Below are 17,231 nucleotides of genomic sequence, written 5' to 3'. Positions count from 1 at the left end.
CTCACTTGGGAACCCTTAATAAATACACTTTTTTTGTTTTACATAGGAATTGGCTCCTCAGTCTTTGGGTACTTGCAATTTGGACATAACAATATGGGTCCATTATAGATTGAGCTATTAAATTTATATTGAAATAAAAATCACCTTTTATGTTGGAGTCTATGGTCAATTGGTATTGAATTTGCTTCCTTCTTAATGATGTATCTCTGAGTAAATGAATAATTTCCCTCTGTCCTGGAATTATTAAATCTTTAGAATGATTTCTTAATCTATAAGTAATGATACATACTCATCAAAGATACTCCTATAACTTCTATAGTTCTGAAAACAATGAAAAAAATAGATGGAGTATAGATATTGTTCAATGATGTTATAATTCATTTCATCTCATTTTAAAAAGTTCTAGGTCTAAAACAGTAAACATTGTTTTCTACAAATGCGACTGCAGCATTTCAAATGCTTTGCCCATCAAGTTGATGAGATAGATAGAGAAGGCTGTAGTGCAAATTTGTAGAAAGGATCTCCTGTCAGGGAATTTCGCTGTGATAAATTTCATTTATCTGGAATGTGCTCCTTGAACACTAAGAGCAAGATGTAAGAAACAGATGACTTCTACTTTTGAATGTTCTATACATTGCTAGTGCAATAAGTTGAAATTATAAGAAGACTCATAAGTGCTGCTATGATGATGGTGATCCTCATAAACTCTAGCAAAATAGTGTATCACACATTGTCCCTTGTTAGAGAGCATGCCTACCTTAGAAAGAGTACTCTTACAAGTATGGAAGCTGGTTGAAAGACATATAAGCTGGTTGCAAACCTTATTTTTCTTTTTTTTTCTAACCCTGTATATTTTTTTTTCTATGAATAAAATTGATCTTTTTTATCCTAGTGAAGACATAATGAGTATCATTTCAGGTTTATTTACAGCCAAGTGTATAAGATTCATACAGTTTTGGTAATGTCAGAATTAGTTAAATATTATGATGAAGGACAATGTCTATAGACATGTCTAATTCCACAGTGTCTTCCCAACAGAGAATGTTTCATCTGGACCACAGCTTACATGGACAGAGAAAACATAGTGAAGATCACAGAGATATCCTTCCAATCCCATCAACAATTTGATATGTTTTCCTACAAAGTAGTCACTTTGTTTTTGTTTTTGTTGTGGTGGTGGTTGTTTTTACTATTTAACTTCTTTGAATGTTTCCTCACAAATGGTGAAAATACTAAAGTACAGACAAGAAATAATCATAATATTGTTGCCAATATTATAAATATGGAATTATAAATTTAAAACATTTTCTCATTTAAAAAATAAACCTGGGCATCAATGAAGCTCTACAGGTCTCTGATAAGGTCGGTCCCTGCTTTCCTGGCGGTGCTCGCCTTTATCCATTTTCCCAGGTCATCCACATCTGCCTCTTCCTCCTTCCATCTGTCCCATTAAAGGTTCGGAAGTCCCTCCAGGACCATCTTGTCTTCCTTTACAAAAGCCAATTAGGTCTATGCCATAGCCACTGTGGAAGCCTCCTCTGTCTTCACCCCTGCCACCTCTGAACATTCCTCCAGAACTACCATGGTCCATGAGTCTTCCTACTTCCTCCTTGCATGCCACCAGGGCATGAACCACCCTGAGCTGGAAAGGGTGGCAGGAGGAAGCCCTTGGGCTTAGAGGTCTTACTCTGGCTTCATTCTGTTCTCCAAGCAAAGTTCTGGTTTCTACAGCCCAGAATGGGACACTGCCAGTCTCCAGTTTGGAGTTAGACATTTCCTCCTCCAGAGGGTATCTCCCTGGAACCTTGGGACCCTCTTGGAGGGAAGCCTCCTCTGTCTCCTTCACAGCCTCCCATGCATCCCATTGGTCCTCCAGGACCTCTTGGGCCACCAGGACCTCCACTAACTGGTGGTGGCATCCCTCTGCCCTCACAAGGTGGGATGCCACCACAATGCTGTTCATTGGAAGTTTCTTTCAGGCAAGAGAAACTTTAAGTTTGCTTCCTTGAAAATCTTTCCAATCAAATTATTCCATGGCAGCCTTGGCAGTTGGTGGATCTTCATAAGGCATTGTAGCATCACCTTTAGGCTTTCCTGTCTCCTTATCCAGGTAGATATGAATCATGGTAGATATGGTCCAGTTCTTTTGTTCATCTTGACAACCCAACACTGCTTAAATAAGTCTGCCAGATCATCCAGGGTCACATTGTCATTTAATCCTTGCACATAAATTTCACTCTTGTCAGAATCTTCATAATCAGGATCTATAGGAAGGCCTAGATCAAGATCTATTCCTCCATTCATGGGTCCATCAGGCTTATTGAAGCCACCTTGCTCTCCAGTAGCCACCCCACCATGTCCTCCTCTGCTCATGCTTCCATGATCAAATCCCCATCTTCCCCTGCTTCAGTTATCAGGGCCACTCAAGCTCTGTTCTCTCCTGGTCTGGCAAATCCTCCAGACTCTTGCCCAGAAACACCCATGCTATTGGGTTGGTCCTGTCAGAATGAACTCTGCTGCCTGTCACTGCTGCTCTGTTGGCTATATTGACTTGGAGCCTGGCTGTAGGATCCATTTTGTGTGTGTGTGGGGGGTGTTAACTAGTTGAAGGCTGCTGCCTATAGCGCCTTTATTGACCATAGCTATTCTGCTGTCTATAGCTGCTTGGCTGTACATACGTGTTCTGCTGAGAGTAATTGCTCTGATCTTAACTAGTCTGCTGTGAAGAGGAATAGCTGGTAGGAGGATAAGATGAAGGTGTGGTGACTGGCTTCATTGGGTAGTTCCCAGGTACCTGGGGATAACTGTAGTTATTCTGTCCATATCCTAGGCTGGGTTGGTTATAACCTCCTGTGCTAGGGGTTGACTAGTCTCAGTAGGCTTGTTACCATCCTGTGGTCTTATAGATGTGGTAGCTGCTGGCTGCTGGCCATAGGCGAGATAGGCAGGCTGTATACCATATGCAGACTGAGCTGCATAAAAGACCTGTGTTGTGGTGATTGTAACATTAGTAGTGTCATAAGCACCAGTGCCATATCCTTGGACAGTCTGGCTGTATGCTGGGGGAGGGGGTAGTTAGAGTGGTATAACCATTGGGAAGCTGTCTGTAAGAAGTTGCATATGCAGTCTGCCTGTAGGTGGCAGTGGTCTGAGCCTGACATCAGTAGGCTGTCCATAGGTTCCCTAGCTTTGTTGCCCATATGCCTGGGTGGTCTGCGCATATCCTTGAGTTGGCTGGGCGGTATAAGCACTGTAGCCCTTTGTATCAATAGAGAAATATGGGTATGAAGGATGATCACTTTATCCCTTGCTGGTTTAATTGTTCAGAAGTTGGAAATTAGCTGTATTAGTAGAAATTGGAGATCACCCAGCTGTGTTAACACAAAAATGTTAATTGTCCTCAGTGGGAATGAATCTAAATCAAGCTGTACATTAGCAATAGATTGCCTAATACTCCCTTGGGTAAAGGTGTTAGCTAGTGTTAAAAAGAAATTTAAGTGATCATCAAAAGGTAGAAGAAAATTCTCATATTGCAAAATGAAATAAAATAAAATCCCATTCTAAAAATTGAAGGTAGTAAAGAGAATACATATATAATAAGGGTCCTTTGACCTTCTATCTGTATGAAGTTGCATTATTATATAGAACTGAGACTGAAAGATAAATCAAGGAATTAAAGTAAAATGCATATTAAAAAAGAAATACTATGCCTAAAACCCAGATGCCATAGCATAGGAAGGATTATTATCATAAAGCTCCCATAGAGGAATAAATGAAGAGGAAAATATATGACTAAACTCGTGGACCTTTAATTTGCATTTCATATCAAAGAAAAAGAAGAAATGCAAAATATCAAAGAAACTTCATGTGAGAACTAATATGCAAGGTTGTCATCTGACATTCATATGTACACTATAATATATACACACATACAAAAAATGTGCACACACATAAACATACGTTTACTCATTTACCAACCAAAAAGAAGAAAGAAGAAGTAGAAGAAGAAGGAAAAAAAGAAGAAGAAGGAGGAGGAGGAGGAGGAGGAAGAGGAGAAGAAACAAAAACATAATATATCAAAATGCAACTGTTGCCAGGAGACCAACAAATAGTATAGGGTAGTGTGCTACACATCTGGAATTTCTCAATATAGATTAAAACAGCTCTAAGAAACAGACTAATACAGAAGAAATGAAATAGTTTTCTGTTATTTCTATACCTTCAGTGGTAATTTATTAATACATCTGTATTTTAATGACATAAAAACTGATGCACTTAAATATATTTTATTACTTATTCTATATGTGTATTTCCTGAGACAGAAGAAATTACTCTGCATACCTCTCCCACCCACATTCCTCCTTAAAATTAAGACTCAGGCATAGATGAGCTGTCTACACCACATCATTCCTATATGGCTGATAGAGAGACTATAAGAGTAAAATATTAGGTAGGAATGTGGCAAAATAGTGTCTTCTGACCCTAAAGAAATCATTGCTTTTATGACTTCACAAAGGCTGTGGTTTCCTGAATAATATTATACAAATTCAGTCAGTAAAAATTCCAGCACAGATGGGGAGAATCTAACAAAGTCTCAGCCTAGCAGAGAGGCTTTGCAAGTTGAAGTTTGCTATGATAGGAAAGGGGAGTTTTCTTCTTTTTTTTTCTCTCTCTCTCTCTCTCTTTTTAGATATTTTCTTTATTTACATTTCAAATGTTATCCCCTTACCTGGTTTAGCTTCCAAAAGCCCTCTACCCCATCCCCCCCTCCCTGGTCACCAACCCACCCACTCTGGTTTCCCTGTCCTGGCATTGCCTTTCACTGGGGCTTCTAGCCTTCACAGGACCAAGAACCTCTCCTCTCATTGATGTCCCTCAAGGCCATCCTCTGCTACATATGCTGCTGGAGCCATGAGTCCCTTCATGTGTACTCTTTGGTTGGTGGTTGAGACCCTGGGAGCTCTGAGGGTACTAGTTAGTTCATATTGTTGTTCGTCCTAAGGGGCTACAAACCCTTCAGCTCCTGTCAGAGCCTCTCAGGAGTTTTCTTTAGGAAGTGGTTCCTGTTGGGTTGCCTGTGTTCCTGTTGATGACAGTATGTCCATTCACATAAGGAAATTAATGACTGGCCTCAGTAAGCTAGAAAAAGAAAATGTGAAGTTGACATAAAGATATTTTGGGGGCAATAATTTGGGCATAGGTGAAGAATGACTTTGAAATTAATGTATTAAAATGCATAATACACATTATTAAATCATTAAAGAATGAAAGAAAAGGAAAATATTATTTTAGTGTATTTTTGCCTCAATAAAAATTAAAAAGTTTTAATACTACTGTAAGAATCCAAAGCAGCCATAGGTATTAAAGATGCATTAAACATGAAAATCTAACTTGAAATAGTATTTTATATTATATGAAATAACTATTAATTCTTAATCTGGAGGTAAAAAAGAAAAGTTGTAGGCAAGTAAATTTCAGTAAGGTAAAAATTCTAAAAATGATTCTGAAATTGAATACATAGAAAATGAGGTTAAAAGTGAATTAAACAACTGATTTAGTTTTTAGTTGATTAATCAGAACCTTGCTAAAACATCATCAGATTTCCTGTTGCAGATAATGGGAACAAATATAGAGACCCATAGGTAGACATTATGCAAAATGAGAGTGCTTGGAACTTCAGCCAGAAGTGGCATGCTATTATCAAATCTCTTCACTAAGGCCTCAGAGAACCCGAAATAAAATGAGGTTGACAAACAATAAGAGCCCAACGAGATGAAGGTCACCACGTAAACAAGGTCCTCTAAATCAAAATGATTAAATCTCATATGATCTCACAGAGACTGAGGCTGCTTGCAAAGGGCCTGCAGGGACCAGCTCCAGGTCCTCTGTGTATGTAGTAAGCTTCCAGGTTAGTTTTTATGTTTTTTTGGGGGGGGGGGGTCTCAAGTGTATAAACCAGTAGGTCTCTGATTCTTGTGCCTTCTCTTAAGAGTTCTTTTTCTTCTATTTTTGTCTTGTTCACCTCTGATGTGATTTTTTATTTGTCTTATTATATTTTTTGTTATATTTTATTATTATCCCTTAGAAGCCTTTGTTTTCTTCTTAATTTTATCTGTATTTATTATTATTATTATTATTATTATTATTATTATTATTATTATTATTATTTCACATCCAAATTTGCTGCATCCACTCCAGGTCCCTCTCCCCTATCCTCCTACCATGATTCCCCAACCCTGGAGCATCAAATCTCTGCAGGATGAGAAACGTCCTTTCCTTCTGTGGCCAGACAAGACAGAGAAAGGGATGGATCTGGACAGCCAGAGAAGTAAGGAGGAACTGGGAAGAGTAGGGAGAAAGACACCTGTAATCAGGTATATTATATGAGGAAAAATATATATTTTGCCACATCATCCTTATTTTTTGATATTATAGTACACTTATATCATAACCCAGTTTGTTTGCATCCCTCTAACCCCTCCCATATATTCCTCCTAATGCATTTTCAAATTAATGGCCTCTACTTTTTAATTGTTGTTGTATTTGCATGTATATTTGAGTACATGTGAGTGAGTGTACATATATAAAGCCTGCTCAGTCTGTGTATTGTATGCATACTCCTTTGATAGATCTATAGTCAGGTACATTGTGCTCTATTACAATAGCTAGGAAACAGAAACAACCTGTATATCCTTCAACTGACAAATGGATAATGGGAGTGTTTTCCATATATAGTATAGAATATTTTACTGCTGTATAGAAATATGAAACCATGATATTTACAGTAAATGGATGGAAGCTGTAAAGAGCATGTGGAGTGAGGTGAACCTGAACTAGAGAGACATCTGTGGCAAGCTATTTTTCATCTAACTTCTTAGCTCTGAAACATCAAATATGATTCCATAATCTGAAGTAACCACAGAAAACAGAAAAATGAAAAGGGTCTATGGGTAGAGGGGTAATAATGAGGGAATAATAGGGTATAAGTGAGCTGAAAGGTTATATGGGGAAAAAATGGGAGGTTCTAGTTATGGAGGAAGGAGGGAAGGGGTAAAATATCATTAGACATGTATAAAATAGTATACAGCAACTCAAAAGTAAAAGACATTAAAATACCTTTAATAAAATAAGTCAGGCCGGGCAGTGGTGGTACATGCCTTTAATCCCAGCACTTGGGAGGCAGAGGCAGGTGGATTTCTGAGTTCAAGGCCAGCCTGGTCTACAGAGTGAGTTCCAGGACAGCCAGGGCTATACAGAGAAACCCTGTCTCAAAAAAAAAAAAAGATATCTTCATATATACAATGACAATGATTTAAGAGCCAAAGATCTTCTAACAAAACGCCAATACCAGGCATGAGAATCTCTCCATTGAGTTGTTGGTCAGTGTTGCTCAAAAGCCTTCCAAATCATACAGCCTTTGTTATTTTGGATTTTATTGTCTGCAAGAAGTAGGGAATAAGTCCCTATTTCTGAAGATACATGCGATACATGGCCCAAAGTTCCCAGGTCTGGATATGACTTGAAATTCTCCTCCCTCCCAGAGGACTCGGTTAATGGTAACAAAAGGTGCCATATAAACTTCCTAAGGGAATTACTAGCAGTCCTATCTAGCTATGGTGGCTATGAATTACAAAAAAAATCAGCATGGCAGGGTAAACTTCAAGTGTAGTAGTTGCCTGAATACCTACACAATTAGACAACAGCTCTCTAATTGGGATCAAAAGTTACTGAACAAAATGGGAAAGTTGCCTCGTTTCAGAAACCTAACAAAATATCCAAGGCAAGTGAAGTTACGGATCTTAGAGGGGAATGTGTCTCTGCCATTTAACTAACCAGCATAATCCCTCAATTCATTATAAATGCATGTCTTATACTCAACTATAACTGTAGTTATTATCAGTCATTGTGGAAATTTCCCTTTCAACATATGCAGACCATTGCAGAAAACCATAACTAAATAAAATGCAGAGTTGTGGAGCAGAGTACCTAGTGATAAATGTACAATAGAAATGCTGTACATAAGGTGCAGAGATCACTAAAAAGAGTAAGTAGGTGCAAAGACTGTAAGAATAAGAGGAACTGGGGTTGTGTTGTGGAATGTGTGTTTTAGAAATGTTAGAAGTTAAGTATAATTTCTCACCAGCATGACTGCCTAAACATGACCTGAACTAGTATAACAACAATAGACATGCTTACGTGGAAGGGTGAAAGCTTACAAGGCCACCGCTCTACAGAAAGAACCACAGGCAATTAAAAAATACTGAGAAGATTAGAAATAGTCTTTCCTGTTGAAGAGTACAACATTGGTTCTCCAATATCAAATGGTCATCTATGAAAAGGTATACATTCTGAGCTGGTAAGATGGCTCAGCGGATAAGAGCACTGACTGCTCTTCTGAAGGTCATGAGTTCAAATCCTAGCAACCACATGGTGGCTCACAACCACCCATAATGAAATCTGACACCCTCTTCTGTGTACTCATTTATAGTAATAAATAAATCTTTAAAAAAAAAGAAAAGGTATACATTCAGTTTGCTTTCTTATACACCCCAGAACCTCAGTGCTATCAACCTCTCAGTGGGCTGTGCCCACATATTAATCAAGAAAATGTCCCCACAGAGTTGTTTACAGACCTATCTGCTAAACTCATTTTCTCTATTTAAGTTCCCTCTTCAAAGGTCACTCTAGATTGAGTTGTGTTAGAAAAAAATAAAAAATAAAAAAAATACAACAAAAAAACCCTTTAAGTCTGTATTCCCTAATTTAAAGGTTGGGTTATTTATTACATGCATATATATTGCAATTTTATATTAACATTAGTATAACTAATATAATACTAACTTGAATGATTTGTTCATTCTCAAAGTGTAGTCACTAATTAAAATTGTTATAGTAACAAGTATAGTGTCTACTACACTGTTAAAGACAATGTTAGCTAGAACCTACATGTTCATGCTAATAGCCTCCTTGAAGTTCAATATTTATACAAAGATAATAGTTTTAGCAGAGAGTGTCCAACTTAAGAAAGTCATGATTCACTGTATTTATTATCTTTTATTCACATAAAGAAAGCACTAAATTAGAAATATAGAAGTTGTAGTCCTAGATATGTCTATTATTAGCACACTAAGGATAATAGAATATAAAGCTCTTGGTTGATTATCTTCAGTGAAATAATAAACCAAGCATATCATGTAGAAACAAAGTTATGTTCTTAACTTATGAATACTTTTGAAAACAATTTAGACAGTAAAGGCAATAAAAACATAAAAACGATACTTGGACATGTCATCTTTTATATGCAACCCAGGTAGTCACACTGGGACAAATTGTCCCAGAGCCGACACTCAGCTTATTGTTTTTGCTGTTCCTTCCTAGAAATTATCACATTTTGGACAAGGGTTCTACATTTGCTTTTTATACTAAATCCCTAAAGTATGCTGCTGATCTGATTACCATAATTTAGCCAAAATGACCAACAGCTAACAGGCTAAAATAAGCTAAAGCAAACTGAATATGTTACAGGGGAAATAATACATGAAAGTCACATCAAAGCCATCAGGACATGGTGACATATTGAAGAATGAATATCAAATGAGGAAACTCTGAATATCGCTATGATTATAAGACAGGATTCCAAAGACTGGGGTCTTGGCTATTTCAGACTATAATCAAACACTTCTTGAAGACAATAATTATACATAACATAACCACAATTCTCTCTTCTTTTGATTCCTTAAGTATGAATGCGTGTGCAGTTTTGATTTATGAAAGTATTTTACAAAAAACTGTGAGATGCTTAGAAACTGGTTATTCTTACTATACATCATAGTGGGTTGGCCTGATGTTGTTTGTATTCTAATGCTATTGCTGTTTCCTCATGTCCAGGTTGCCCTAGAGGAGAGAGTCCTCATGTTGAGCCAATTGATACTATGTAACTTTGCCCCCAAGTTATTTTTGATTGGTGAATAAAGATGCCTACAGCTAATAGCTGGGCACAGAAGACATAGTTTGGGTATAGGGCTCCTGGGCTTGGAGGTCAGGAGAGAACCACAAGGAGAAGTTGCCATGGGTTAGTTGAATCATAAAAAACGTGGCCCTAGGGGCTGGCCAATTGGAGTTAAGAGCAGTCACATAAAATACAGTATGTAATAACTTGGGGTTATTGATAGGAAAGTAGATTCTAATAGTATAGAGGATAGATATCTGTCCAACTCTTTTGCTGTTTAAAGTGGATTGTAAATAATAAAAGCTGTAGGTCTTTTATCTGGGAACTGAATGATCAAGATGCGGTACAATCCTAGGTTTGGAATTAAAAATTTTTATAATACATGATTTTACTGAAGTAGAATAAAGGATAATTTGACTAGGAGCTGTTTTGCTATGAAGTGTTGGCCAGCACTTTTACTTCTTAATGGAACTTTACAATGAAGAAGATCTTGTACTAACAAACATGATACCATTTGTGTGTTCTGCTACCCATCCCCTCCTCAAGCCATAGCTTCATGGAGCTAAGCCTTATACAAATTTTTCAGAGATGGACTTCACCGTAAATCAGTATTTCACTCTTACAGCTTTCTTCACAATTTAATGTTGTCTAGTCCTATTGTTATTATTTCTAAAGTTAATTAATTTTTGTCTGTCTCTTATTGGCAGCAAATTGATTTTTCATGTTAAATGTCTTAACATTCAATTTTCCTTCAACTGAAAATTTTCTGTCTTTACCATTGTCTGTCCAACTAACCTGTCTAACCTACTTTGTTATCTATTTTAAATTACCAGGCCTTCTCTCTTGTCTTGTCAAACAGAATTCAATGCCTGTAATGTATCTTATTTTTACTTTTAGATCATTCTCATCTCTCACTTTTCTCACCAGAACTTTTGAAGAAGACAGCAATAATAAGTAAGTGAAAAATTGAATGGGAGGTGAGCTAGAAGTGTCTACTCCTGTTTTAAGTATGTCCTGGAATGTGGGAAAATTATTATGTAGAGAGGCAAAATTATTAAAGGTGTTTTTCAAGTCTCAGGAAAGGTATCAAACACTTAAACTTGCTAACATTCCATTTTCTGGCTCTACATCATTTTAAGTAACATTCCATACATCATAAGATGGTATTATTCACATAAAATTAACAATATTTATTAGGTTTACAAGTCTATAAGTGTAATATATAGTATTACACTTTAATGTATAGATCAATCCTTACTGTTATACTATCCTTATAATAACAAACTACTCATAAGCAGATGTCAATATTATTGACATTTCATTCATTTAATGACATAGTGACATAAAGAGTTCTAAACGGGGCATAAACTGATATTAAAATTGTTTAATTAATATAGATAAAATACAAGGAGAGCAAACCAATTTTCATCTTCTAGTTATTGATACAATATTCTATACATTATTTTCAAATTATATCATAATTTTTAATTTTTTTTACTTATTTTATGTATGTGAGTATACTGTAACTCTCTGCAGATACACCAGAAGAGTACATATAATCCCATTACAGAAGATTGTGAGCCACAATGTAGTTCCTTGGAATTGAACTCAGGACCTCTGGAAGAGCAGTCAGTACTGTGAACCACTGAGCCATCTCTCCAGCGACGTATAATGTGAATTTTAAACTGTATAATGTAAATTAATTCTGGTATTTATTATGTGTTTTGTTCCTTTTTATTTATGCTGATTCATGATGGCTTTGTTTTCTTCATGCATGCTTAATTTTATGTCAAATATGACAAAACAAAGTCTGTGGGGAGGATTTTTTCCTGATAAAGTATTTACATTTGCTTCTGATTAGTGCTAGTAGTCTGCAGTTACTTTAATTTATTCAATTTTTTTGATATACCTTGGCCCCAGTTTCATTCAAAATAACTGCTAAACTCCCCTTACAGCTTGAGTCTGACACTTAGATTTACTTATTACCAATTGTCTTGATTCATGGAAAAACAGGGTCTGCTGGATTTAACAGGGTAATACAAGGGTTAGTGCTCATAAGTAGATTACTTCTATGCTCTGCCAGTAAATTCTTACTTCTACATCTCTTCTAGTAAGGATACTTCAATGTTTATCTGTTAGACATTTTCCTGTATCATAGAACATAAGAGATGTAGCCTGCCTTCCTCTAGTAATGCAGGTTAACATCCTTTCTGAATATTAAGATTGCCAAATCTATTTTAGAAAAATAGTTTGCAATTACATTTGATACAATATATAGGTAACAGCAAAAGAACCGATATAAATTGTGGCTCAATGAATAACAAGCATAAACATTACTATTATTATAGTTTAACATTTTTTAATATAACAAAATCACAAAGCATATTCTTTCTTGGACAAAAGACTTTACAACAAAAATAAACCCTGTAATTGATTGACACAAAGTCAATTATTTTCAGTGTGCCTTGAATCAGTATTTACCATTCTGGTCTATTTTTCCTACTAAGTAAGATGCATCACTGAGTGAAAACTTTGTCATAATCATCCAGAACAATTAAAGGGTCTCTGCAGCTATCTATCATGACAGTTAATACTAAAGCATGATTATCCAGTTTGGATGTTGTTTTTTCTTTGTTACTCTGATTCTTCTTTTGTGTAAGGTAAAAGTATTTATACACAGGGACTATAGGATAGATTAGTCAGTGTGTAAAAGTCGTTGCTATGCAAAGCTAATGACATGAGCTTGATCTCCAGAACTCACCTACATACATGTAAAATAAAGAAACAACACCAAAAAATTTTGTGTGATATCTACTTGCATGTTGTAGCATGCATATTCATACGCAAGTGTGTACACAAACACATACAAATAAATGGAAAATAATAAATAAATGAATTTATAGACAGATATGCAAAAAGATGAATTTTTAATAAAGTTAAAACAATACTAATCTCATGAGAAACTATATACTGTTGGACTTCTAAATATATAGCTATAATATTTAATATTCTAAAATATATGCATTTAGTTAATTATTCCTAAAATTTTTATTGTCACATATTTGTCAACACAGTGATACATTTCATAAAATTATTTCAGTTTAAAAATATTGTTTATGTTGGATAAATTCAACATTCTTCCTTCTGTTTCTTATCTCTTCCATCCTTTTATTTCCTTCCCCAATTTCCATTCAGTATTAATATCTCTTTTATAAGATTTACTTATTTTATATATGTAAGTACACTGTTACTCTCTTCAAACATATCAGAAGAGTGCATTGGATCCCATTACAGGTGGTTGTGAGACACCATGTGGTTGCTGGGAATTGAACTCAGGACCTCTGGAAGAATAGTCAGTGCTCCCAATCCCTGACTCATCTTTCCAACCCCAGTTTTAATACTTTTAAACTCATGATCCAAGTTTATTTTTAAGTTGAAAAATCAGACAGAAGTTGTGTCACCATACTAACATAACCACCCTAGCACTTGTAGGTAAAATGCAGGAGGATTATGACTTTGGCCCCAGAGTAAGCTGTCTCAAAGTGAAAAAAAAAAAAAATAAATGATGGGGAAATTGTTTATTTCCAACAGACTTGCTGCTGTATCTACAACAGGACTCCCATAACTATCATTATGCAGATACTCAAGTTCTTTATATGAAATGAAGTGTTTGCATACAATATACATATTTCCTATTTGGTGTTTACAATTTTCTCTAGATTCCTTGTGGTGTTCAATATAAATATTAAGAATACATGATATATTGTATTGTTTAGCGAATAATGCCAAGAAAAATAGTCTGTATATGATCACTATAAGTGAATATGTTCTAGATATGTTCTGTCTGCAGTGAGTTGACTCTCTATATAGAAAATCAGAAGGTTTACATGGCCTTTAATACTCATTTTGTTATAGCTTATCTACAAACCAAGGACCACCGAAGCTTGAGGTAATATAATGAAATGCTCATGTACTTTGGTTCCAGGTAAAAAGACATTTGTATTTAAATGCTCACAAGTTTCTAGCCAATTTACAGTTTTTGATACTCATTTCATTTGTATAAAATTGATATAGAAAAGATTACATATAATAAGGCAATTTGAGAACAGAAAGAGAATACACTATCACATATTTGGAACAGAACTGAGTCCTGGATAACCAATATATTATCATTACTATTATTAAGCATTTTGCTGTATACTAAAACTTTTTCAAATTTGGTCACTTATAGAGAATATAAAGCCACTATAATATTCTTAAAATTATGTGATTTTTATGGCTTTTGAAGTTGTTTTCTGGTTTGTTAATCATTCTCCAAATAGTTTCTAAGACTAGAAAATATAGTATATGAAGAATGCCTGATGCCTTTAAAATAACTGAAATAATTTATTTCTTATTTGAATGCAAATTCACATTCTGAAATTAGGAATGGGATCTAGCAAATCTCTTTTAAATATTCATAGGCAATAAAATCCCTAGCTATACGATTGATTTTACAAGCAATTGAATGTTACCTTATCTCTGCATAGCTGCAGCTATAAGAAACATTAGGTAGGCAATAAAATCCCCTTCAAGCCTCTGACATAAGCATTTAATTGAGAAGAAAATGGGTTAAAGCTCCTCTTTAGATGAAATAGTAGTTAGTTTATAAAGGAAAATATGTTTTTCTGTAGCCAGGATATAACAAAAAAATGATGACTTCAAAACAAATTTACAATTCTTGACCATAATTATTTTCTTTCTCTTGACCATAGAATACCATATCCTGACTAGATAGCCAGAGACAGTAACCCAAGTGATAATACTATTGACATTATTAGGCATTTCTAAATTATCTAAAGAATTCTAGCAACTACCCAATTTATATTCTTGAATCTTGGTTTCTAACCATCAGTTGGTTAAAAGAAGAAAAAAATAAATAAAAACAACAAGAGTCTGAGAGGTACCAAAGCCAACATGTCAGCAACAAGATCTCTAACCCTAAACATCAGGGAAAATGGTAAAGTGGGGATAAGTAAGATTGCAATAGCCTGAGGACCAAGATCCCTGTAACTCGATAGTATTACTTAGTCAAGATAGGGAACACAGGTCCACAAAATCTCAATGATAGGATTATCTGACTAGTACAATTAGGACATATGGGATGCAAATATTGACATGGAAAATGTAGCATGGTACCACTTTAGATAAACAGAATAGCTGATCAGTGACTGCTAAAAGGGGGCAAATTGATGTCCTCCATGGATGACATCCTGCAAAGAATATTCAGTCCAATCTGTGAGATTAGGACAAATATATAAATACTAAATGGACTCAGTAGTTTATACACACACATATACACACACGCACGGCACCTATATATACAGATAAAATAAATATGCATATATATATGTGTGTATACATATTTATAATATATAAAAATGATAATTTTTAAATAATTTGAGACAAGAACTCAGTAAGAATTAGAGTGAGGAGGAAGGATTATCAGTGATGTGGACACAGTATTTCATAGGTGAAATTTTTACATTAAATATTATAAAAATACATTTAACTTTACAACATATTTTTAAATACTAGCACAATAAATTTAAAGGGTATTATCTCAGAGAAAATACAGTTTTCAACAAAGTACAAAAGTGTGTTTTCAAATGTTAAATCTCTACAAAGTTATTATATATAACGTATAATATATTAATATATACTATAATGTACATATATCATAGTAAAGATTAGTGTTAGTTTTATGTTTATTTCGAATATATATTTAGTGTTCTTATAGCATTCTGTTTACTTGAATTACTGAGGCAAATATGGAAAATATCTAATGTTAAGACTTAGAAAATATTTTTTTTACCCATCAAAATTCTTGATTTCTTATTAAACAGCTTTCTGACTCAGTGCTTATCCTTTAACACTTTTGCAACAATTTTCTACTCCTTAATAAGGAATGCATGCACAATCCTGTCCGATTTGTACTGAGTTATTAAAAGCATCCAGGTTTTGCTACATTTAGCATTAGAATATATTTGTTTTCCTATGCTTTTCTTAATGCTATACTTATACATATTTGCACTTGTCCATGTGTTAGATGACATATACTCTGGCGTACAATCCAGGAAAAATTAAGAAAAAAAACCCATGTCATTTATTAAATATGTGCTATAATCTTGACTCCATCCTCAATAATTTTGTCACAATAATTTTTGGGGATTATATTAATTATCACACATGAGGAAATAGAAAAATTAAAATGTTACCCAGGGTCACAAACTCAATGAATTAGTTAGACATTATATTAGAGACTTGTCTGTCACCGTAATCAAAGAAAAACTCAATGACCAACAATGACTTATGCAACCCAGCCTTCAGTTTCAATGCTTCACAAAATGGTTTCTCAGAGCCTCCCGCCCTCTCAGATTCTCCATTGTTGCAGGTACCTTTTCTATTTGTCACAGTGTAAAGTGGGCCTTCACTTAACAGTATTAAACTCCTTAATACTTGTAGCTTCTCTTACAGAATGTTTCTTGAATGGTGTTAATTTGCTCTCTAAACTATACATTTTGACTTTCTGCCCCACTTGTTCACTTTTACTGATACCTTAATAGGCAATATCAACAACAATCATACCAAAGTTTCAATGTTATGTTTCTGTCAAATTTTCTTCATTAATTTGGTCCATTAATTTTTAATTTAGTCAGAAACAAATTGTTAGGTCAAAGCAGAAGACAGCAAGATATCATAATATCATGTGACTTATCTCTAGCCTAGATGCCAATATTGTTCACCACTGAAAACTTCTCCAGGATCCTATTAGAAATTCTCCTTATAAAATTCAATTATGTTTCTAATACAAAGTTCTAAATCTCTTACATTCCTCAAAAAAAAATTGAACTTCCTTCTTCTTGAGCTTCATATGGTATGTGAGTTGTAGGGGGATGAACTGGGGGAAGCAACTCGAAAGTCCCAGATGCTAGGAAAGCAAGAGGCTTCCAGGATTCAACTGGAATGACATTAGCTGAAATACCCAACAAAGGGGAGAGAGAACCTGTAGAGACCATATGCAGAGGTTAGGCATGGTCCCCGGTTGAGGGATGGGGCCACACACAAATCTCAAAAATATTAACACAAAATTATTCCTGTCTGAAGGAAATAGAGGGACAAAGAGTGGAGCAGAGACTGAAGGAAGGGCCATCCACAGACTATCCCACCTGGGGACCTGGGGATCTTTACCATCTGCAGATATCGAACCCAAGTACTCTTACAGATGACAAGAAATGCTTGC

General features: G+C 35.2%; 1 protein-coding gene and 1 pseudogene across 1 annotated transcript in view; both read right to left on the bottom strand.

The window, feature by feature from the left end:
- Positions 1 to 17,231, bottom strand: part of Dmd (dystrophin) — a 2,056,279-nt gene that overhangs the window by 1,240,882 nt on the left and 798,166 nt on the right. The gene's annotated exons all lie outside the window — the stretch shown is intronic.
- Positions 1,334 to 4,356, bottom strand: LOC116090759 (annotated as a pseudogene).

The sequence above is a fragment of the Mastomys coucha genome, chromosome X (genome assembly GCF_008632895.1).
Source record: "Mastomys coucha isolate ucsf_1 chromosome X, UCSF_Mcou_1, whole genome shotgun sequence".
In the NCBI taxonomy this organism is placed as follows: Eukaryota; Metazoa; Chordata; class Mammalia; order Rodentia; family Muridae; genus Mastomys; species Mastomys coucha.
This window is presented reverse-complemented; position numbering and strand designations above follow the sequence as displayed.